General features: G+C 43.8%; 1 long non-coding RNA gene across 1 annotated transcript; it reads right to left on the reverse strand.

Annotated features, from left to right (window-relative positions):
* Positions 1–4,169: 4,169 nt before the first annotated feature.
* Positions 4,170–17,175, reverse strand: LOC130403999 (uncharacterized). The gene is made up of 3 exons (XR_008904138.1): positions 17,112–17,175; positions 16,640–16,721; positions 4,170–4,606 (listed from the first exon to the last, which is right to left on the reverse strand). It is a non-coding gene; the product is annotated as an uncharacterized LOC130403999 (long non-coding RNA).
* Between the last annotated feature and the right edge of the window lie 6,320 nt (positions 17,176–23,495).

Here is a 23,495-nt window from a genome sequence, read left to right on the forward strand (position 1 = left end):
CGGCAGTGGCCATTCCGCTCATTGACTTTCTAATTGTAAGAAGCAGGTACAAAGGGAGAGATTTGTCGGGCTACAGTTCGTTGCACTGTTGCGTGGTGATCGAGTGAGTCCTGTTAAGTGAAGATCTCGTCAAGAGCGCTGGCTGTGTTGTTGTGTGGGGATTATTGAGCATGCATATAGATCGTGTCCTGGGGATAGGAACACAACACTTGTTTTCTCAGTCTCTCCATCTCTTTATGTTCTGGCTCACCGCATACAAACGGAGGAGCAGGAGGAGGAGGAATCACTACACGACGGATCAATTTGCGTTTCTAGCAACTCGCACATATAGGGAGTGATACATTCCAGCGGACCATAACAAACGACGGAATAATAAAAAGCCAACATCGGGAAAGTCAAATACTCTTGATTAGACACTTATTTTACATTTACATTTTTTATCCAAAGTGACTTACGAAGAAAAGAAGAAGTAGAAACAATATATTGCTGTCGTTAAGGAAGGATGTTCTTAGAACCAAGTGCCAAGCTGTCCGGCCTTCCTTTCTGTCTGGCTTAAGTAAACGCAGATCAGCTAAGTGCGGTTTGCCAGCCTTGACTAGCTTAAGGTGAATCGCATGTGTTGAGGAAAATTCTTCCTCTTTGAACACACTCATCATAGGGAAGACCCCGTGTGAGATTTAATTACGAGGAGCCCGGAAGGACGCAGCGAATCACAACGCTACAGAAACATGGTAGAACATGTCTGAGGCAAGCAACTGTGAAATTGCTTTTGAGTCCACGTGGTAAAGAGTCAGGACTAAATAATGAGGGGAGACACAGCAGTGTTGTGGTGTGGGTTGGGTAAGAACAATAAGAGATATCTGACAAACTAAATATGTGTCCAGGAATCCTTTGGAAACTGCCCCTCGTGAGCCACAGATACCTCGTCTCCAGGGTGTTAAACCGTCAGCAGTGACTTCTCTGTCACTGGCGTTGTTATCGTAACAACATCATCATTATTATTCTAATGAGTGTTTTGTGCATTTCCCAGTGATGCCGTCCCCTCTGCCAGCATTCCGACAAAGCCCTGGCATCCTCACTCCTCTGCTGGAACCAAATGAAAAACAACAGCAAATAAATCACGGGACACAGCTGCCCACTTTGCTCCCTTCACAGTGTAGAAAATGTCAGTGCGCACAACAATCCCTTACAAAGACGAATAGCCTCGGGTAAACTCTATTCAGGGTCGACTCTCTCCTCCCCTCTCTCTTTCGCATTCTCTCCCTCTCTCTCTCTCCATTTCACACATTCCCCGTTAAATGTCACCAACAGGTTACACAAACAGATGGCGCCTCAGCGGTCCGCACCACGCCTGATTCCTTCCCTGGGAAAACATCAAATGAACGAATGACATTTACAGCGGAAAAGTGAAAAGAGGCATCGGTGCGGAGTAAGGCGACTTCTTGTTGCCATTACCGACGTTGTCGATGTTGACGGACAGATTTTCCAGAATGGCAGACAGATTATTTACCCTTGAACGTGATTAAGAACATATCTGGGCAGCATGTGGCTCTAGGTTGCTAGTTCAATCCCCGGTTCCTCCAAGCTGAGTGTCGAGGTGTCCCTGAGCAAGTCTCTTCACCCTAACTGCTCCCGACGAGCTGGCTGTCTCCTTTTGTGGTTGACACCACGGTCGGTGTGCATGTTAGGCAATATTGTGAAGCGCTTCGAGTAGCCACTGGTAAGAAAAGTGTGTATGATTTATCACAGGACACACACATGTACTGGGAGAAGACCAGCTATCGGCTCTGGGAAGATGGTAGGAGGCACACTCGGGACCAGAAAGATAACCATTCCAGAGCGATAATAATTGACCACCCTGACATCGAAAGCTATATAACTAGAGCAATTAGAAAATAAAATCAATATACTGCAGATGAACTTAACAAGCGAGGACAAACTTCCACACAGGTTACATAATCGAAGCCTTGTGTTAACATCAGCACGACAGCCTACTCGAAACATGCAAACAGTCACGGGCTGATGCATCATGGGACTTTCTGTTGGTGATTCTCTCTATGCCATATTGAGACTCAAGAGTGTTGTAGTACTGTAGAGTAGAATCCTAAATCAGCATAAATAGACCCTAACCTAGGCTAAGGAAAACTTTGTTTCCCCAGGTCTCGTGTGAGAAACGCTGCGGGGGTTTCAAACAGTAAAGTGTCTCCCTTTAATGATAACGTTTGATAACTAAGCAATAAAAATCACTCACATTCCGGTGCTCCTACGCTTACAAAATGGAGGTGGTCATAGGGAGCTGTTGACGTTGCAATTACAAGCCCTATTGATGTGTGGACTGCTGCATAAGAGGTGATTACGCACACAAACAGGTGCATAATTAAGTGTAGTACCACAGTACTGTGGTGCATGCAATGTGTGCCAGTGATTAGTGGTGAGGCTGCAGTCCACACACACACACACACACACACACACACACACACACACACACACACACACACACACACACACACACACACACACACACACACACACACACACACACACACACACACACACACACACACACACACACACACAAACTGGGTAATCAATAATACTCAGTATAACTAGTACTGAGCACTCAGTTGTAGCCTCCTGAGTTATCACTACTATGGTACTGTTCACTAGTGCCACACAATTACTACTACTGAGTGATCACTTGTACGAGTAACAACTAGTACAGATTATCCACTAGTACCGCATAATTACTAGTATTTAGTATTCACTTGTACCGAGTTATCACTGGTAGTCTACCGCAAATTCACTAGTACAGAGTGTTCTGTACCGTTTTTGAGCGGGAATATTTCTGGGAGTATGGTGAGGCAGCGAGCAGAACCACATCATCACAGGAAGACGATTGATGTAAAACCACTAGTTGGGAGAAGCTATTTGGTTTAGCCCTCAGCCCCAGTTTATTAATAAATCTGTTTTATTTTGCATGTCTGCTGTCCTCAACTGACAATCCAACCATTCCTTATAGAGCGCACACACACACAGCAAAAAATCTGATGCTTTGAGACACTTAAGTAAGCATGATTATTCTTGTGATATTATTGTGAAATGTGATAATAAATACTACTTTAGGCTGGGGTCTCTTTGGAAACATTTACAAAATAGGCATCTGAGGTATTAAAAAAGAGTGCAGTTGATCATCCCAAAACACAACAAACGCTGTGCAGCTATTCTGATTACTTTGGGTGCAGATTCAACATTTTAGCTATTTCCATTGACTAGAACGTGAGCGCATTAATCACCAGAAAGGTCACGCCTGATTACACCAGGAACCAGTTTTCCATGATGAAGTTTGTGATTCAGCAAAGCGCTACAACGTTGTCAAACGGTAGAATAATGAGCTCGGAAGAAGCACCTCTTTTACAGAACACACAGAACAGGGTGAAAACTACTTGAATCCGGTTTGCTCATATAGTGATAGAGATTTAGGTTTGCAGACTTAAGTTACCAAACGGCCGAGTTGGTGTTCACGTCCACTGCAGGTGTTAATAAGAACTTAAGAAGGATTCAGATAACAGGGTTTATATCTCGTCACTTAATACCGTTTATTAGGCCATCGATGTCCGTCCTCCCGGACCTGGGTGCCGTTGAATATGTGAACATGCCACTTGGTTCTCCACTACTTAATGTTTATTTCATAGAGTTGTAACCCAGCACGAGGCTTATACAGACTACTGAACTGGTCCACGACGTCGCACCCGTCACATAGAGATCGGGTGTGAAGTGGCTGTCAACAGCTAAGTGCACATATCCATCCCACACAACTTTATCCCCTATATGTGGTTTGACGGACAGCGAAAGAGAGAGAGAAGGAGAGCGAGTAAGGAAAAGAAAAGGAGAAAGAAGCAAAAAAGAATAGAAAGAGCGAGAGAAATAAAGAAAGAACCAAAGGAACAAAAGAAGAAAGAAAAGGGATGGAGTGAGAGACCTTAATTTGCAGTTAACATTTGTTAACTTTCAAATGTTCCATTAGGGTCTCATTGGTGCAGGTATATGGAGATAATTAGACGTTTGGTTAGTAAAAGTAAACAGGATTAACAGCCCAAACTACTGGAAGTTATTTACTGTAGGCCTTCAATAAATCTGTAGAATGCATTTATAACAAAATGATCTCGCCCACATTGGCTATATATGGTCTCATTAATGCAGGAATACAGAGTTAATTAGCCAAATGTTTTGACAAGTAAGCGTTAATTGGATTAACAGTTCAAACTACTGCTCTGGAAAGTATTTACTGAATGCGTTCATAAGAAAACATCTCATCCCAAATGCAAACATAAACATGCATTTATTATGAAAAGGAAATCGAAAACGAAGAGGATGCAACTATAATCAGTATGAAAAGTTTGATGTAAGACAAAACAGCAGAATATCAACTCCATCACTATGACTATCTGCTATTGCATTTCCACAGAACTTCTTTCTCTCCAAGTTGCAGGATTTCAGTGTTAAAACCAAGTTTGGCAATACCCCCGTCAGCACTCCCCCTATCGTACTCCTTCCTTTCTGGGGACTCTGATGTTCAGAAGGTTGGTGGGAGAAGAGTGATGAGAGCCTGTAAAATGTTCAGAGAATGAGACAGAGACAGAGACAGAGACAGAGAGAGATTGCTGTGACCCAGAGACTGGTTCCTGGTCAAAGGGATCCGATACGGTGTTAGGTATTCTGTGGATCCCTCCAGCAGCCAGAGGAACCATCTGATTCATGGTCGGGCTGCGAGATTCTCCCCCATTCTCACGAGCCTTGTGCAGAATCCTAATGATCATCATTAAACATCTATTCATGATTTTACCTAAACTGTTATGACAGAAAGTTATAATATTATATCAAAATGGTTTTAAATTATGAACCCTTCTGCAAGGGAAGTGGAAGCCAGAATTTGTAAAAATGTTTTGGTGGGGACCGACTAGTGTTGGCAATTTCATGATTGCACTGCGAAAAGAAAGAACCAGCTTGAAGTCAAACAAACACAACTCATTAGAAACATGCCGTCGGTCACCAGCGGTCACTGTATTGAGACATCGACATAAAAACAACCTATTTGGACAACTTCATCAGGAAAGTGTCGTTATTGACTAGTTCTTCATTCATCTCCATGAACTAAGCTTAAGCATATGAAAGACCGTGGGCAATCTGTGCTAAACCGAACATCCCGATATAGCCCTTAGAAATGTCTGCTGAATTAAAACGTGTTTTGTAATAAGCCAAGAAGTAGGCCACCCATGACCTTTGGCAGATGCTTAGACACCCTGCCGGGCATTTATCATTTTCTAATTAAATTATGTGACAAAAATATATTGTGGACGCCCATGGTCTAGGGTTAGAAGGACCTCTCTCGCAGAAGGACTTATCACACAGACATGTTTAATTAATGAAAATATGGCCCGTGTGTCAGAGTTAATGTATCACAATGAACAGTCGCACGCGTGGTTCGTTTCTTCATGGAAAGCATTATTAATTGCAAAAAGAATAGGGAAGATTATCTCAGGATTCAGTCACTCACTATTTATGTAAGGGGTTAACCTACGCATGGGTTAATTAATTGGTTCATTCCCAGCATAATGGAATAACATGGTGGTAATATTATCATATGACCATAATATGACACCCATTTCTATAGCACACTTTTTAACTCCATTCTCAGCTTGAAGTGCTTTGCATTTACTTTTTGTGCAATGAAATAAGATTAAATACTTTCAGGATAAACTAGACAATGAGTCTAAAATCATTGCTTGTGGCTTGGTCTGGCCTGTGAAGCCAGATTTCCCAAACTATTGAAAGAGAAAAAGAGAAAAAGGATTTAGGTCAAACTAACTAATCTGTAATTTCCTTGTTCAAAGTTTTAAAAGTGATTCCACGTCTTGTGTGTGTACTTATCTCTATGAACTGTAACACCCACATTTCCACAATCACTTATCTGAAATTGAAGTTCTGCTTCAATTTAATTGTTGAGTAGCATAGCACTTTCAATTCCAAATTGAAAGATTCTGTAATTAAAAATCAATCAAAGAACCACCAATAGATTATAAATAGACAAAACTTTCATATTACAATAAATGGTAGTCCAGTGAATAAAGAGACAAACAAGTTCACAGATCCTAACCTACCAAATGTCCAGAATGAACTTTTAAACCGTAATTCATCCACATATTGAAGCCCAAAATACTCTTCATGATTCACAAAAAGCCAGTGAGTTTAAACTTAGATGCAATTTATAAAAAACGGTAAAAGGAATTATTAAACAAAAGATTATAGAGTTTAACTTTAAGTTGTCATGTTCTGTACTATGTATACTCATGAATACAAATCTTTACTGCCTGCCATCTATATAAACAAACACACACACAACACGGTTGCAAAAAAAATTGTTTTTCTGAAACCCTGCAGATGCCACGATAAAAACCAGGAGATGAGAAGATTTGACTTTTGTCAAATATCAAATGCATAATAAATGTAGTTGTTTCCAGCAATGCAAGAATGAACACAGAATACCTGAATGTGAAGTGTGCTCCAAAATAACCTCAAAGTTAGCAGGAAGCTATATAAGAGCCACACATTTTTAGCGGATAGATCTAAATTGGCACTTAGACATAATATTTTTGGTATTTGTATTTCAGGGTTACCTGGTATGTTTCATCAAGAAGAGCTTCGTGAATTTGACTAAGCTCACCTGTTGGCTAAAAATATATAGGTACGAAAAACACAACCGTTCTTCTCAGAATTATCCAAAAAGGTAGTAGCATCAATAGCCTCCATCTCCATAGCACAGCATTAAAATACAACACGATCTTTCAAATGACTCTCGAAGACATATTTGGAGGCAATGTCTCTTTGACATTCGAAACTTAACCCAACAAGTGATCGCTTTTAATTACATTCAATGACTTTGTTGGGAAGGTTTATGATACCTATGGGATCATAACATTAACATTTAAAACCAGAAGCAGCATTAAAGGAGGCTGCTTCCATTGTGTCCATTGCTTGAATGAGCTTCATTATCTGGTAGATGCACGCCTCTAGAAAATCATTTAGGGGTCAACAGAGGTCAAAAGGCAGGAAGAGATATGGAGACTAAAGCTGGGGTTAATAAAAGGTTACTCAGATTGTGTCTGATCTTGATTGGTATTTAATAGCGCATCGCTAAACACATCATTGAAAACACAGGTGAGATCCATTACATTCATCACGTCTAATAACAACGATAAGCAGCAAAGGTCTAATCTCCGAAATAAATGACCAGCATCACAGCCGCTTTCACAAACGGCACTCAGGAAATGTGCTTAAAAGTTCCCAATCACCGGCGTTTCTCTCTGAACTGATCATTAGGCTCTGAGCAGACAAGTGAGCGAATCAGAGGAAGTGTGAGCCCTGAAGCGCAGATAATGGTCTGATGACTCTGTTAATTCAGGGGGTCAGACACCCAGGGCGACGGTAGACTCTTCACGAGGAGAGCACTGACACACAACACAAGTGGCCATTAGCCAAGAGTGAGAAGTGTGATAGCATCACCTCGTGTTCCCACACGCCGCGATGTAATCACCATCATAACCATCATCATCCCAAGCGCGGGAATCATGAAATGGGGCTATATGAAGTGCTTTTAAAATGTGTTACACAAATAGAGACTAATAGGCAAAATAAATAGAGCTGTGATTACTGGAAGCAATCCGAGGATGGTGTCGAAGTCATGGGCGGTAAGTAATAAAAAATATATATTTTACACAGAGCGTGGCCTCCAAACTGACTCAGAGGTGGAAGTAGAGTGCGAGAGAGAGAGAGAGAGAGAGAGAGAGAGAGAGAGAGAGAGACTCCTTTTTCACCCCTTCCTCACAGAGAGCTGCTTTTCTTCAAACCTGACAGCCAGTGTTTGCCCCAAAGCTATCAAACAGTGCATTGATAGCCATTTCTCATGACTTATTGATGGAAAATTTTGGAAGGGCCACTTTGTTTACTCGCCAGTCATAATGCATTAATTGGGCTTTTTTATTTTTTTCGTGAATACTCTTACTCTCAATTACACAAACAACAAACAGGTCAATAGTGCTTATGTCGCGATTGACCTTGAGACCACTCTTTAGTGGCCATCGATTGGCCGTCCGCAAGGTTCACTGTTGTGTATGACTGTGTGGTCATTCAGGAGAATGTTGTGTGTGTGTGTGTGTGTGTGTGTGTGTGTGTGTGTGTGTGTGTGTGTGTGTGTGTGTGTGTGTGTGTGTGTGTGTGTGTGTGTGTGTGTGTGTGTGTGTGTGTGTGTGTGTGTGTGTGTGTGTGTGTATTACAAAACCATGTAGGTGCTTCTGATGTGGCACACATTTGTGTAAAACTGATTGGTTGGAGGTCTGTCCAATTGAGTCCAGAGGCGTTTTGGTCTGCACATACTGATAACGGCCTTTGGATCTCCAAAATGATCCGAGTACCGGCTGGTGATAGGGGAAACGAAGGGGCTGACAGCGTGGCATTAGTCTGGTAATCTGTCTGACCTTTGTGTTGGCTTGGACGCTGGCCGGGACGCCGTCATAAGCTCAGGTTGACTTGAAGATAAAATATAAACAGACCAAGCAAAGAAACCTGAGGAGCATTATCACCCTACCACCACTATATCTACATATATATCCACACATATAATATTGGGTATCCTGTTTACAAGACATTCACCTGCACTTCAACTCAGTTTTTACTTTTATTTATATTAAATGGGTATTACGTTTAAGTTTTTATGCCTACAAAATGGTTGTTAGCTTAGAAAGCAACAGTAGCCTATAGTTTATTTATCAATTGTGTACAGAATAGGTTTAGCTTTTAATCATAATGTATATATTGTTTATATTTGTTCCTAGTCCTGTCTTTTTAAGCACCCAAATTTCGCTGTACTTGTACATTGACAATAAAGATCATTCATTCATTCATTTCAAGATGTAGAGCTACATCCACCTCGGCTTAAGGACAGACTAAATGGAGGGAAAAAGCTGTGGTGATAATGAGGATGATCATTATGATGATACAAACGCTTTACCTGTTTTAGGTTTCTCCAAGTGTTGTAAAAATGTCCGTTGCTACTTCTTGCAGGACACTCTAGTCATTCGCTGCCTGTCCGCTGACAGCTCACGCCGTCCAATCAGATGCAGGCACACTGAAAGGCCGTCCAACTAAGACCGTCCATCTCAAACACACACTCTGCGAAGTCAACTGTACCGAGCAGAATACCCCCACCAACACCGCAGCCTCCACCTGCTTTGGCTCCGCTCTGTATCGTCTGTGACCTACACAAGGGCTGGAGATATCTGATGGACCCCATGGGGGTACCTCAGATGTTCCCCATGAGGTACGTCAGAGGGGGTACATGTATAGTGCTCCCTGGTGTGATACGTTCTGTATCTGACATCTGAGTCATACTTTAATATCCTACAGCAGGGAGCACCCGAACCGTACCGCCAAACTAAAGTGTAGTAACAATACGTGAAATAAATGGTTCAATCTATGGAGTGATTCCTGACAGAACCATAATGAGCAGTAATCCCCTTGCTTCGATTGAAACATGCCTAAATCATGAGATACGGGCTGTTTTTCAAGGCCAAGGTGATAATATATAGCGTCCCCTTCCCCTGTCAATGCAAACAATAGACACCACAGGTGTAAGCCTTCTGTTTGAGTCAAATTTACTCTAATGGCAAGAACGGGAAACAGAAGAATTAGGATTCTTTCCTTTTTATCTTTTTTTTTCCAATCTCCTTTTCTACAATGGCTGAAAATATGAGCTTTTCATTAAATTGGCTTCAATTATGAAATGGAAGTAAGACCATTTATTTCCAAATGATCCCATTGACCAGGACTAGAGCAAACCCGTCGTCCTTCCAAGCGACTGCTGAGGGCAAAGGCACAGAGACATTTCTGAGCCATTCATCGAAATGTGTCGGTCAGCCATTATAACGCTAACGGGTGAGGTGTCAAAATATGCTCACATTCATTTTCCAGTGTATCCATGACCTCCACTGAGGGGATCATCAGTGAACGGCGGGCTGAGTCCTGGTTTCCATGAGGATGGCACTGTGTAGAAACCCACGCTGGGTGAAAGAAAGTACACATACAAATGGTCCACCAGACTACAGATCGGAAACGTTTACCCCCCTTCAAAAAATCTATGATGGCAACTTTGTGCAAACTGTTTTGTTCCATGGAGCGGCTTTGTAGACTCTCTCACTATTATAGTTCCCCAACAGCATTGTCCTCGAGTCTGAAGGCTTCTCCATCGTGCGATCGGGCAAAGCCTTTACGTCGGCCGAATTGTGTTTTGCGCTCCCACTCATCCATCACTCCTCCACACAATGAACAGGTGTGGTCAGAGCAGAGGTGCATGCTGGGACGTCACGCTGCCCTGTCGTATTGAATCAATGTATAACTCGAGGTCAGACGAGGAGACTTGATGGCGCATCTTTTGAAAGATGCAAATGCTAGACGGTATGCAAGTTAACTGTAAAGTTTATTCAAAGCAATGAACTCAATAACAACCCCAACGATACAGAAACATTCAGCACAGTTCATGAAGCATTAATTAATCATGTTACTCACCGGCCTAGGCCGGTCCTCTTGCCTCTTTTATCGTGTTTCTGTGTTCATTCAACTTTGTTCTTTGTCCTGAACGGTCTGTCCTGAACGTACGTCTTTTAACATTGTGGTTCTGGGGCCAGATATGAAACAAACGTGAACCCAACCCTGAGGCTTGTTAGGCTGATGAGCACATGAAGCGCAAGTGTTTCCATCAAGGGCCGAAAACATATCAAACAACCTCCGAGTGAATAAATCAATAATGAGTACAGAGCACTGGATTCTTATTATGAGCACACACACACACACACACACACACACACACACACACACACACACACACACACACACACACACACACACACACACACACACACACACACACACACACACACACACACACACACACACACACACACACACACAGGAGATGGTGGCAAATCGGATCACCTGTTCAGCGTGAACGTTGTTCACACTGAATATATGACCTCACTCTACAAGGTGATTGTGTGCGTTCATGTATAGTACAAAAGCAGCAGGTGCACTACGGCTGTGAGGGGTGTGCTAATCAGACTCCACCCCCCTGCTGCTACTTAGTTTAAGTTACTAGTTAGCGCTCAGATGTGTAAGGGGCTTCTGGTGGGCAGGGAGGCAGGGGCCGCGCCCTGCTCCTCGCCCCCAACACGGTGGGGGCTGTGGTGGAAGGCGGAGACGGAGCTGCCAGTTGCAGAGGTTTGGGTGGAGGGGGGAGGAGGGCGAAGGGGGGGGAGAGAGAGAGGGGTGAGGAGGAGGGACGAGGGGGGTAGGGGCTGTGGTGGAAGCTGGAGCTGCAGGTTGCAGAGGTGGGGGAGGAGGGGTGGGGAGGGGGTGAGGGGAGTGGGGAGGGGGTGAGGGAGTGAGGGTGCTGGCTGTCTGAAGTTGGCTCCGGAAGCCTGGGGTAATGGCACACTCCATCACACCTGGCACAGGTACGCACACACACCACATTATATTTACGGCGCTGCAGTCAAGGCCACTTATTTATTTTTTATACGCCATATCGACATTTATGGAGGCGGGAGAGCTATGCCACAGACGCAGTGCTTGAACCCGTGTGTGTGTGTGAACGCCTTCCCGTTTATAGGACTCTGTGGCTTACGCAGACGACGGCTGTTGTGAGAGGGTAGAGCGGTATGGGGGAGGGAAGGGGGAGAGAGGGATTTGTGGGGGACACTTTATACGGGGATACTGGGCATAGACAAGCAAGTAATGTCGTAAACATGGTTACAAATATACGTGTTGAGGGATTCTTCACTGTAATAAGGAGAGGAGGAAACTACTCATCATCACCTTGGCAACCGTGTGAAAGATATAGCTTGTATCTCATTAGGGAACGCTTTTAATTAGAATCAAGGGAATTATTGGGAATTCCGACAAATGATCAGCGCGCTGCAGACATACCATCACTAGCGGTTGTGCGGCGTTCAGAGAAATAACAATCTCAAATGGATTCCCTCAATCGGTACATCTTCATGTACTGTAATCGGTACGGCCTTTCATTACCCCCGGACCTCACCAGCTGTTACCTCAAACTTATGCAAACGGATGCGCTCAGCGCGTCAATAACCATAACCCTACAACAGGCTAAACGGCTGCATTCCTCTCGCCAGGAACACACACACTACGTCCGAGGGACTTCCACAATACGACGCACAAACCCAATGATCCGGTGTGACAAAACGATTGGTTTTGTGCCGTCGTTAAGCACACAGGCGCCGTGACGGCTGGCGCCCGGGCTTACAGCCTCTTTAGCCTCCCTGCTCACACCGCTGATACCGAGCCTGCGCTGGCCTCCTGGCGAGGCCCGTCCGGGAAGCCCGCGCGCGTCGGTTGGAACGCGGCCCAGAATCACTTGTTATTCCAGTGTTCCGGCGACAGAGGCCCACGGAGGAGCGGGAGGGCCCGTCTGGAGCGAGGATAGAGCCGAACCGGGCCCCATCACCGCGGCGGACAGATGCTGTCGACCGCCGCCCCGCAACATGCCCCTCTGTGTTCTCTGTGTCCTCGCATACAAACGTTTCATATGCTTGTTCAATCAGCGACAGCAAAAGCGGGGTTAGGGAACACGACTGTACGCTGGCCGCTTACAATGTGGCGGGCAGCGTCCGCGTTGAACACAAACAAACATGAGATGAGGAACGTGCGTTGATCTCGCCCGCGCTGGGGGGGGGGGGCAAGGTGGGGGGGATCAGATAGAGGAGGGGTAATCAATCGGCGTGTTAATTCAATAACGCAGGCGTTCAGTAGATAGCGTGGGACTCGAGTCGTCCCGAAGAAGTCGTGCCAGCGTGGTTCAATATCTCTGTGTGATCGCGTCCTTCTTTTGAGTCGGCTGCTTTCATGGGGGGTCACGTAGGGGAAGTGGTCCTTGCCATGTGGCTCTCTGTTCTTCAGCATTGAGGCTCTGATGCACGATTAACAACCAAAATGAATGTATTGGACATTACATTATTCTTGTTCTTATTATTTTTATCCTTATTCTTATTATTATTTATGTTTAACTTCATTCTTCATGTTTAATCTCTGCTTTTCTTTTAATCCTAGTCTGTTTTATTATATGTCTGTTACATAGTTTTGATAGGGCAATATGTAAAGCGTCTTAGAGTACCATATTAAGCGCTATATAAATGTAATTTATTATTATTATGATTACATTCAGAGCATTTAGCAGATACTTTTATCCAAAGCGTCTTGCAATAAGTTTATTTGTCAGAAGAAAGAGAAACAACTATAGATCACTGTCGGTACAGTAAGGATGTTCATAGAACCAAGTGCCAATAATGAACAATAGCTGGGTTGACCCATTCCCCATGCACAACAAAGATAGCTAGGATGAGATGCTAAACAATGCTAAGTACTGCTTTTTATTGCAACATATAAGTGCGTACATTAAGTGACATGAAGGGATTTGATATGGGCTGTTATTGCTGTAAATTGCCATGGTTGGATCACCACCAAGGCCCATTTACCTGTTGTGACAGTAACACAGACAGCATCTTGGGTCTAAAACTCTTATCCATCCATCAATCCATCTTTCTTATCCATCATCCTCATCTCTTTATCTGCTCTAAGTAATTAAACAAAGCAAAGGAAGGTAATTGTTGGAGGCACAAGAAGTGATATCAACGGCGAGATGATTTGGTTTCAACTCGTTCTCTACCGTGTGGTTAACAGAGCGCAGCACACAGTGAAGTGATGACCTCATCCTTACTAATTAGTTTCCAAAATGTCTTCCTAACAATTATTCGGCAAATCCATCAGTGTGACTGTCCATTAATTATGATAAAAAATCTTCCCCCAGTGAAGACAGTGACCACACACGCACTCGCATGTGCACAGACTCACAATCACTAATTGCAGAATATAATTGTCATGTCTGATTCCCGATATTAAGGGCTAGTTTGCAACTCACTTAGCCAGAAGCCCATTTTCCAAGTAGCATAGGAGTGCAATGCTACTATTCTAAGCTAAAACCAGATTAAGACAACAGGCCAGTGCACACCATGACATAGTTATACAGTTTTTTTATGACAACACAATTAACTACATGAATTTAGTCGGACACACACACACACACACACACACACACACACACACACACACACACACACACACACACACACACACACACACACACACACACACACACACACACACACACACACACACACACTATTAACAGGGCTGATACCCCATTTTGTTTTTCTTTTATAGATTACAACCACCATCAATACGTTCTTTCACTGTTTGCTGAAAGCAGAGAAGTGACAATGTGCGATTAAGTGTCAAGCGAGTGAAGCGGAATGAAAGAGAGAGGTCGTATCAATCCTGGTCCTTACACACGTCAGAAAGGCTGGAGAGGAGAGCAGCCTGTGCATCCTTAGACAAGTCTCAATCAATTTCCCAATTAGGAAATAGCTCCATTTATCCTTAATTGAACATTTTATTGCTGCGTAGAAATGAATAGAGCACGGGTGCCTTTGAGCTGTTTGTTCCTAATCTGGAGCGCAGGGCCAGTTCTTAAGCTAGTGAGCCATTCAACAGCCATAAAAACACATTGCAATCTAAAAATAAATTGCCTCGCTATAATTTTAACCAACGCTATTAATAACAAACTCTTCAGTGGCTGATACAAAACTGGGCAGTCTGACCGTTTCGAATTCATTGTAGAATCACAACCCCCTCCCCCCATGTTAAAAACAATCTACATCCAAAGTGCATTTATGAGGGGCCTGTCAATCACAATAGGTATTCCTCTCCCCTATGGAATGAAAATAATGCCCTTCTTTTGAGATTGCAGTTGACCGAAAAAACTAATGTTTTCAAAAAGCAAGTTATTGGCTTCTACAGCCGGCATCACATTATATTTCCCATTAATCTGAAATGGGTCTTTTCGGCTCGCTGATGAAATTCCTAGAACAGGAATTCTTGTCCTAGTTTCAACTGAACTTCCCAAATCCACATGCAGACCTAGAGAGACATGTATGAGAATGTGAGGAGGATGTGGTCTCTTGGGTGTAGTTGAGGCACTGAGCTCATCAAGAATAACAGCAGGGGATTCAATTATAGAGTCAAGGACTCATTTGTATAAAAGACAAAGAACTGAAAATATACAGTCGTGTATATTTGGTGTATTAAGACAGTCGTGTATATTTGGTGTATTAGAACAATCGTGTATATTTGTTGAATTAAGACAGTCGTGTCTATTTGGTGTATTAGACAGACGTTAATATTTGGTGTATTCAGTTGCGCATATTTGTTCATGGATATTTAGTTAAGACAGTCATGGAAATGTAGTGTATGAAGACAGTCAAATGAGACACAAGTCATTGGAATTAGCTTTTTAAAAACATTCCATTTAGCTTTGAAAAATTTGCCCACTGAAATACTTTTTATAGCAGCAGCTACTTGTATTCAAACGTATATGTACCATTTGTACTGCAGTTACTTGGTTAGGTTTCAAAACCTTGTGCAGTTCTAACTCCAAATAACCAAGGTACTATTACTACTACTCAGTCATGAAGCAGATTCTTTCATCCATGACATTAATGATGAGATAGAGGTTAGGCAACTTGCTCGGCGACACTTACAGGTAGACTGTTGATGTAAATTATTTTGGTCTATGCTATTTCTGTTTGACATGTTTCAAGCTAACCACAGTTATGAATTGTTTCTTCATCACAGAATGGAAAACACCATATAAGGTTTTAATAATGTAGATAAGTAGATAAGTTCAAGACTTCAAACATGGCCACTTTGTCATTTCCACTTAAGCCAAGACAGACCAAAGGTTTACCTTATTTACCATTCCGCCCACTCCCAATATAATTGTTTGTTTACCTGTATTCGAGAGATGCTTGATGAACCACCTCCAGAATGCAAGCTTGTTTACCTTGTGTCTCTGTTAGATTGAACCACGTGCTGAACATATACCGTTCTCCGAGTCATACCCAGCCCGAACGGGCCATACCACAGAGGATCAAAATAGTTTTTCATCACTGTGGATCCCATTTCAGCTAGAAGTCGACCTCCCTAGTATGCATATACATGACTGTGTGCATTAGGAGACAACATTTGGGGGATACACCAGCAATGTCATTGTGAGGCCCATTTTGACCTTGACCATGTTTACAAACCGTTTATTGCACATAAAGTTTGGGCCATATTCAAAGTGTAGTTTATCTACTTTAATAACCTCACAAGACAGATATAGGGGATGTGTTTGAAAATGGGAATCAAACAGTTCATAGACAAACAAAGATAGCGATCTGTCGCTTTCCGAGAGACGCTGCACGGCCAATCTGAATCCCCAATCTTAAGCACAATAAACGAATCCTAGGCCAGGACGGAAAGATCCCCAAGATCAGCAACGAGAGTACAAATACTCCTTTTACAGTTCCTGACCGCAAGACAATATTCCTGCATGCTCATTCGTTTGTTTTTTCCTTCTGTTTATGTCTTACAAATCGTCAATGTCTAATGTAGAAGTAAAAAAATATGCACTCACCATTATTTTTGCCGACAGTTTTTCTTCAGAATAGTCTCATGAGGAAGGCTTAAAGATGACTTGATGTATCGCAGTTATTCCTCTGGAAGAGTATTTGACAACACCAGATTGTTTTATGAGCAGTAATTGCCGTTGTTTGCAAAATTGCTCCAGCATGACCTCCCTCCCATCAAAACTGATATCACTTTCCCATTTGGTGTTTGATTGAATTGAGTCATCCATTATACATCTTTTTTTCAAAAATTCAACAACCCTAAAGCATAAAGATATAATGAGAGAGTCTAGACCCAAGTATGCGAATACGTTTAGCTGTGGCTCTTGTGGGAACACTCTTGTGAAATGCGAGCTAGTTAATGTAACAGAGCCTATGAGCACTGGACACCTCAGTTGCCCTCAAATGAACATGTTTTATAAAGGCCTATCTATATTCATTTATATAGGTGCATGTTTATGTTACATGTCCAAAACATACTTCACCAGCATGCTTCCACTGTGTCTTTGGTCTGTCTGGTGCAATAAGGCTAACCAGCTTCAGGTGGCCCAGGCGGCTGATTAGGGGCTACCCAGGTAGTGAGGTCACCCAGCAGGTGGAGCTACCAAGGGGGTGGGGCTACCCAGGGGGAGGAGCTGCCCAGTGGGAGGAGCTACCCAGGGGGTGGAGCTATCCAGTGGGCGTAGGCGTAGCTAGCTACTCGACGTGGAGTGGAACTACCCAGGGTTGCTGATCTGCCTGAGCTGCATTCGGTTCGGTGGAGGTTGCTAAATGTCTGCGGTGATTTGGTGAAAGTGTACGGCCATCTGAGGACAAAGTTCAGCCTTCTCCACCCTCACAAAACAAACACGTATACAAGAAAAAACACACTGCGGTTCTGTCGATAAGACGCCACCGGGGCGGTCGGGGTCAAGATGGCTGACTGGAACACTTGAGCTCGCTGGGGAACGCTTGCTCGTGGTCAGAGAGTGGGTGGAGTACAGAGTTAACAGGAGCTATCGCCTGCACTTAAACACACGTCCCTCAGTTCGTAAAGTGCTTTTAACGCTGGGTAAATGATGGGCAATTTCACAATAGCCGTTTCTCTGAGGACCGTAGCAACTATAAGCGTCTTTTTATAAACGTCCTGTGGGACACCATTGGTACTTTCAGAAACAATCCAAGTTAATATGGGGTACGAATAAAGATGTTCTTTGTCGTTTATATCAGTATTTGCTCCATCTTCCCGATCCATTTCATAACTCTGAGAACTGCTGAAAGAGTTGTTTTGTTGCTAATTCGTTGTTGAGTTGTTGCTAAGTAACGAATCAACCTCAACGAGGAGCATTCATATCAACCTGAATCAAAACAAAGGAGAGATTAATCATTTAATCATCTCATTAATGACCCCGTCACATGGCCCTATGATTTGTTAATTTAAACGTCTACTGACATAATTATATAGAATCCTTGCACTGATCATACACATTTCTCCATGCAGCCGTGAGAACAACCTGTCTCACACAACGTCAAACATACTCACGGTAATGAGCGTTAATTAACAAGCATCGTGTGCTTGTTGATTAACACATCTCACAGCTCCCCCATCCGCTCCCCTTCACCGTACTTCACTCACTATTGACCTTTGACCTTTGGTTATGGAGCACACCACAACAGTGGCCGCGGGAGTCAGAGTTTGTGTAGTGGTGCCGGCAACATCGGTATTGGTTCCCCGCTGTGAAACTTTAAGTTTTAATGTGGGTACATGCCCTACATCACAAAGTCACCATCTCTGCCTGTATTTCTGTGTCCATGGTCGTAAACATCGGAAATGCAACAGCCTCACCACACCTCCGACACGCACACACAACAAGCCGCTACGTTCATCTTTATTTGAATTCTGACACTCGATGATTTCTTGGTTCAGTGCCAAATTTTATGATTGTTTTCACCCATCTTTCATCTCATCTGTTTTGTGCACCCACGTCTTCCATTTTTGGAGAGAGAAGACCTCTCTTATTTTGGAACTCCCACAACCAGAAGGTTAAAACAAGGCCTGTAGTATTTTACATTCTCGCCATAGAGCAATGGCTTTTCCCCCTCTCTTGGCAATTTGGCAGTTGAAGCTCTTCTAATGGAAATTGTAAAATGTGAGATGAAGTATAGCTCTTTTGGTTTTACAGTTACCTCTTTGACCGATGTAATGCTAGGTTGCAATAATGGAAGTAGGAGATATTATGTGACAGGTTGGAATGACCGCTGTCTCTAGACAAAGGTGGCCAGATCAGGAATGGCTTCTGATCTCCAGTCTGAGACTGGATAACAGCCAAGTAATGTGCAGTCGGCCACCAAGATTTATAAAAATCACCCTTCCTCCTTCTCCTTTAAAGGAGTGAAATAATTATGCAGCACACAGACCAATTAAAGGGTTTATTCACCCATATGCACCGCTAAGGACTCAAAGTGCAGAAGCCAGAATATCGTTTAAGATTACATGTAATGAAAATGGCAATCGGTTTATTTTACCTCATTCATTTTTACATAAATATAAAAGAAATGTATTCAAAAAAAAACTCACGACCCACAATCCCCTGCTGTTCTTCGCTCACACTGTATATTAATGATACATTATTATATCATAAAACCTATATAAGTGGCCGTGCTGGACGGCGTTCTGGCTGTAAACGTCTTTGTGGCTCCACACCCCCTCGATGGCCGACGCGTTGAAAGAAACTTTATTGTCAAGCCTGTGTCGGTTGCCGCTTGCCTCCCCTGGGCTCCCCCCTCGCCGCCGTGGCTGCCCTCTGGGGAAGGGCTGGTTCTGGACCACTCATTGGGGGTTCTGAGTGAAGCATGGGTAGCGCTGGGGGAATCATGTTTTATTTCAGCTGTGGAGGGGACACGGAGTGCCCATCATTGGCTACACAGTGAACGCACGCGATGGTAACGACCAGGACTAGACCTCGCTGTATCCTCGCTGAGAGAGAGTAAAACATAAGGACAGGGTTTGTGTCCTGCTTCCTCACCATGCTCACATCCCATTGGTCTGTTCCCCCAATTGAGCCCCCCCCCACCCCCCCCCCCCGGCTGTAGCCGACACCATGCGTGAGTGTTTGTGTGACCTGTTTCTGCAATGGTATCATACACTTCTGCATTGTTGCGTAATGCATGAAGCAGCATATAACATCACTCCCATGCAATATGGGTGTGTGTGTGTGTGTGTGTGTGTGTGTGTGTGTGTGTGTGTGTGTGTGTGTGTGTGTGTGTGTGTGTGTGTGTGTGTGTGTGTGTGTGTGTGTGTGTGTGTGTGTGTGTGTGTGCGAGAGTCTCGAGCGAGAACTTACCACTGATCATTTCTGTCGCATCCCCAGACCAGATCGCCTTTTGAGGCCATCAAATAATTGCATCTCTCTTTTAAAGGTGAGGTTTCGACACAGATCTAATGCAGGCTGACAAACAGACAGACAGACCGAATGACAGACAGTCTGAGAGGCAGACAGGTATACATAGTGTGGTAGACAGAGGGGCAGAGAGACAGAGATGAATAGAGAGGTACAGAGAGGCAGACAGACAAGCAGAGATTCAGAGAGACCGACAGGATGATAGAGTGTTGGACAGAAAGTCAGACAGCAGCACAGAGATGCAGATAGAAAGACAGGATGATGGAGTGTCAGACAGACATCCACAAATCATTGTTGGAATATCATGTCCTGATTCTTCCACAGTGCCACCTTGTGGTTTTCAAACAGGCACTTGTGTGTAAATTCGCGAATAAAAACACGAACAACAATTACATTTATTTATTGATTCATAGGTTATACACTTCATGATATAATAGTGATCTTTTATCGATGGCTAATATTTCTATATACTATAATCCAATTGCATTTCTATACAGAAATACAAATATTTGAGGTAGAGCCTCAAGGATTGGTGACATTCAAAATAAAATTATGTATTTCACATATATGATATATGTTTTTTATATTTATATATATATATAACTTTTTATCTGATACAGGATTTCAAAACATATACTTCTATTATATATCTACGGTGTTTTGTAACCCAAGGATGTGGTGAGCTAGAAGAGGTACATATCTATATCCATAGGCAGCAGTACCTCGCAATTGTACTCACAGAGAAATATATGACATTACCCAAGTAATTAGAAATTTAACCTATGCACCCATAGGTCACACGATAAAGTGCCAAAAAGACACAACACACATAACGGTAGGAATATTTCAGTATGACACGAGACAGACGTTGCGCTACGTTGTGCTGTTCTGAAGTACACACTATGTTCTATCTGTAGAGGACATCTATAAGGCCAACGGTTACCTGAACATGTTGTGTAACATATTGGCGAACATCAAAGATCTACATGGCATATGGATGGCAGTACCTCAACCTCCTAAACGCACACAGCAATTTTTCAATTTCCTTTTTGCCTACGGTTAGATTTTTCCTTTTTTCTATTTTTTTTCCTACGCAACCCGATTTAAACTTCTTTCTTTGGTTACCTATACTGTCCAAAGTTTGACCTGCAGGCATAGCAAATGGAAAGTTACCTTTTTTTTTTATATACTTTTCATATTTATATATATATATATATATCATATCTTTTTTTTATTTAAGAGGGAATAGAAGTGGCACTCACTTTCTTATTATTAACTCGGGAAGGAAAATAAGTGGTAAAGTAAACATGCAAGGACATACGATATCGAGAGAGAAAGAGGGCTGGGATTACCATACGTGGACATCAAAGCACAGCAACACAAACTGCGCATGCAAGCTCTCCGCTGTCCATAGTCACACACACACAGAGTCCAAATGATGTCAGCAGAACTCTGAGACCAATTTAGCGTTTACGGAGAAGAGGAGCGGATAAGCCGAGTTTAACTTAATGAACCACAGCAGGAGGCGTGGAGAGAATCCACCGAGACGCTCCACGACGAAACCAGTTCCCGCTGAACTACAAGACCGACTCATTGGAATCTGTCGGAAGGGGGTGTGGAGTTGGAGGGGGGAGGGAGGGAGGGAGGGGGGCTTAATCGTCCATCCGAAACCCCTGCTGTGGAAACACATGGGAAAGCCCACTGGAGTATTGCTTTTGTTTTTTCTTCCGTTTTAAAATGCACTGACTCCTTTTGAATTTGTCTTCCTGTCTCAGTCAGTAGCAGTCCCAGCGCGGCCATTTTCTTCATGTGGGAAGGAGATTTTTTTTGGGGGGGGGGGGGGGGGGGGGGTTCACAAAAGGTGGTCTCAAAGCCCACAGGATGTGCTGTCCACACACACAAGGTTGAGTGGGAGGGGGGGGGGGGGGTCTTAATCTTTGTCTGTTTGTATTTTTGTCTAAACTCAGACTAACCATTGAGACATCTGATTGACATTGAAGGAAGGACAGAGGAAGGAACACACACACACACACACACACACACAAACAAACACACACACGGATACTTGGTACTATCACACACAAGTCAGGATTGGGAGTCAGGCCTTAACCGATGCCTTACTGTGATCAAGTGGTCCAACAAACAGGGCTGTTGGTGCTCCTCATTCATTGGTTAGTTCTCTAAACACTAATCTCACCTACTGTTTACAAGTCATCACAATGAAAAATAACAGGATTTAGTAAATAATCCGGGCGCCCCACAACTGATTATCGTATCCATACCGCATGCAGCCTTCGACGCCATCATTCCCGCCTCTCAAAGCATCACGAAGCCTTTAAGGCCTTCCACTGCAGAAGGTGTTTCACCCTGGACGTGGCGGCCATTTTAAAAGGCATTCCAAAATGGAGTCAAAACCCGCTGTGGGAAGGCAGGTCGGTTGTGAGTCCCGTATAGTCATGGCCGACTCCACTACGCAACCCTGGTTCGACTCACGAGCGTAGGTCGTCTGGCTCTGACGCACTTCCTCAGCTTATTACCGCAAAGGCGCCCAACAACCAGAGTTGAGGCCCCGTTAGCAGAGTTTGTGTAATGTAATTCGCCGACCCCACCGCTGTGTCGCCGGCTAGACACTCAAAGGCTGCTACTCTCTGCCTCACCCCTTCCTCCGCGTTCGAATGCGTTCCCATGGCGACGGCAGCGCAGGCGGGGAGATGGGGGGGGGGGGGGGGGGTTGGTGTGTACCTGAGACCCTGTTTCAGGAGGAACCCGGAGAGACCCAGAGGCATAGGGTTCAGCGCGGCAAAGTGGGGCTCCTGCTGTTCCACCGAGCGAGCGACTACGACAACAACCAGGACGAGGCACGAGCCTTGACCCAGCACCGACTCACACATCACACACACACACACACACACACACACACACACACACACACACACACACACACACACACACACACACACACACGTAGCAGCGCCCCCCCCCCCAAACGCTGAGCGGACCCCCAAGGACACGCGTTTGTTTTTCTTTTTGTTACGTTTTTTTTAAAGAACGATATAGTATGTACAATATAAGTTTATACAGTCCGACAAGAGAAACGCAAGCTAAACATATAAAGCCACAACTGCTCTCGACTTTTTTAAATCTCTCCCTCTCACTCTCTCTCTCTCACACACACACACACACACACACACACACAAACACACGCTCATTCACTCATTGCATGCACTCGTTCACTCACCCAAGACCACACACACGCGCACACAGGAACATACACACACCCTGGCGTCTCTGCCAGAGTCTATAGGCTATAGTCCTGTATATATATATATATACACCTATACATATATAGGTTGGTCCCGTCTACCTACTGATGGGTGCCCATCGTAGGGGTGGGACCAGGTGAACCACGGAGCTACTTAAACAACACATGCGCTACGGGGACCGACAGACAAAGAGATGCACGAATATAGCCGATAATAGTTAG

The sequence above is a fragment of the Gadus chalcogrammus genome, chromosome 14 (genome assembly GCF_026213295.1).
Source record: "Gadus chalcogrammus isolate NIFS_2021 chromosome 14, NIFS_Gcha_1.0, whole genome shotgun sequence".
NCBI lineage: Eukaryota > Metazoa > Chordata > Actinopteri > Gadiformes > Gadidae > Gadus > Gadus chalcogrammus.